Below are 2718 nucleotides of genomic sequence, written 5' to 3'. Positions count from 1 at the left end.
AAAACGAGTCTTGACAGAGTACGTTTCTGGCAAATACATTATTAGGCACTCATTCTACTCAGGTCCTGGAGAAACTATTTAGTTTCCTTATATGGCCCTTCTCTTCAGTTCTCCCCTGTATAATAACTAATGTCTTCTTAAAGAAACAAAGATAGAAAAGGAATAGAACTGTTCCACTCACCGCCTCCACCACTCCCTCAGTTTTTTTCAGGGAGGTGAGTGGAGGCTCATATCACTGAGTGTGGCACAGAAGAACTACCAGCTTTTGAAATTACTTTTTAAAAACTGATTCTGCTAAATAAATCTATGTTGATAGGGGAAGATAAGGGAAACACTGCAATTGTCTATGCTGGCTGCCAGAATTAAGCAGCCTTGTTTTAACCATGACAGTTTTCTTTAATCCCATCAGAAATTTAATACTACTAGAACTAAGATGCGATGTGCATGCATGGGTAGAAATACTTACTATGATGGCATACAAAAATCAAAGTAAATGCCAGCTGTCACTCCTGAGAATCAACTTCTAATGTTATTCCTTTTCTTAAAATTCTTCAGTTGGTCCCCATTATCTAAAAATACAATCCAAACTCCTTAACATGACCCCAACTTCATTTCTCAGTACATTTTCCTCCCTATCCTCAAATTCTACAGTCCATTTCCCTCCAAAAACCATGCTCCTATGCCTGGAAATCCTTTCCATTCCTCTGCTTGGTAAAATCCAAAGAGCTGTTTGGTTTCCTCTTCTTCGGGAAGACTGTCTTTTTTTTTTTCCTTTTTGTCTTTTTTACTGACCGGCAACGGGATCGCAACCCTTGGTGTTGCGCCCGCACCGCGCTCAGCCAGTGAGCGGGAACCGGTCTCCACATGGGATCCGAACCCTCGGCGGGAGCGCCGCCGCACTCCCAAGCGGCGCACTCTCCAGCGCGCCACCAGGCCGGCCCCGGGAAGACTGTCTTGATACCCATCCTCCAATGAACTCTCGGAGGATCCTGTGCTTATCTGCCACTGCACTCTCATATGGCACTGTAATTTCATTTTACTCACTTAATCTCTTCCACAAGATTCTTAGGATAAGTACCGAATTCTATCGTTTCTATTATATCCTCTAGTGCCCATGTAAGAGACATGACACACAATAATCTTTCAATGAATAGTAAATATAGCCATCTATTAATCTCATTTTCTTTTCAATAGAAAAATATTCACTCTCTTTAAAACCTTTCATAAAATAAAACTATCTTCCCATTTTGATGTACAGCCAGAATAACTTCGAAAGAATATACCATCTGGGTCATATCCTTGATAACATTTCAGGAAGTTGGTGGCTGACTGCTTCATTTATGACATCAGAAAGGAAGCCACTATTTCTAGAGCATTTATGTGTCTGCCACTATGTACCAAATTTATGAAACATACACATTACTTCAGTCTTGACAACCTGTGGTAACTCATTTTAGATCTATTTTGATAAAGAACCTGAGGCTGAGAAATTTGCCCAAAGTCACACAGCTAGCAAGTGATAAAACCAAACTAATACAATGTGCAAGATCAGGATTGATCAGATTTTCTTCAAAATGAACTGAAAAATGAGGTCAGCTGAAACTAAGATTTCCCACAGGGCTGAAAAAATGATGAAGGAAGCAAATAACTTGTCCATTTCAGACTATGGGTATGCAGTTTTAACAACATAAACTGAAAACCAGTCTTGTTCCCTTTCAGAGTTTAAATAATTGCACACACTGCTGCTGTCCTGTTAAATAATAGACTCATCAGACAATCAGTTTGAAGCACTGTTTTAAAACAACTTCTCAAATTTATTTAACTCATGTGGATAACATGGTAGAGTACTATATTTAAAAAAACAAAAGTCACCACTCAATACTTACTAAGTCTTGCACACAGCTCAGAGTTTAGGAAACATATTGGGCATAGAAATCACAGGACTTGTGTTATCCTTTGAAAGATGGAACTCCAACCAGAACCAGATTTTTCCAATTCAAATTCAGTTTTATTAGAGGTCCCATCATAATGATTAAAAAAAAAAAAAAGACTGGATTGTTGCTTTCTTTTTAATTTTCCATTCCTATTTAGAAAAATGACTAGAAGCACTGACAAAAATAAGCATTTAAAAGGGATTCCTCTCCAGAAGTTTTTTGTAAAGGTTTAAGTCCAGGCTTTCCATCCGCTCTCTATCCTTGTTAATTTTAAAAAGAAAGGGGTTTAGAATATGTCAACTTTTATTCGGCTTGCTATATAAAGCTTCTGCTTTCTCAAGTTCTAGACACAATGCCAGGACCATCTCCCAAACCTCTGGTCTTAATCAAGTCTATGCTTGGTTGCTAAAGAAGCTTGTGTTAATCCCAAGGTCAGTCACAATCCTAACCTTAAACAGTAGACAGCTGATTGCATCACTTATAAACATACACCAGGCTGAGAAGGAAGGAGCAGGTCAGACACCCCTTGTCTGTTACGGGTGAGTCACATCAGCAGTCGAGCCTGTGTTCCCTTCCCAAGAGCTCACTGTGCAAGATCACTGCCATACCACCTCAATCCACTGAGCTCACTGCCTGTCCAGTCATAACAGAAGTTCCTTGAAAATAACCATTGGAATAGATAATTTTCCTTAAGTTAAAAATGAAAATGTTTTATTTGCCATTTAGACCTACTAACAACTCAGTCTCTCCATCTGTTTTGGGGGCACAGCGGGGGGGGGGGGGG

The sequence above is a fragment of the Galeopterus variegatus genome, unplaced genomic scaffold (genome assembly GCF_000696425.1).
Source record: "Galeopterus variegatus unplaced genomic scaffold, G_variegatus-3.0.2 Scaffold2525, whole genome shotgun sequence".
Classification (NCBI taxonomy): domain Eukaryota; kingdom Metazoa; phylum Chordata; class Mammalia; order Dermoptera; family Cynocephalidae; genus Galeopterus; species Galeopterus variegatus.
Note: the sequence above shows the minus strand (reverse complement) of the source record.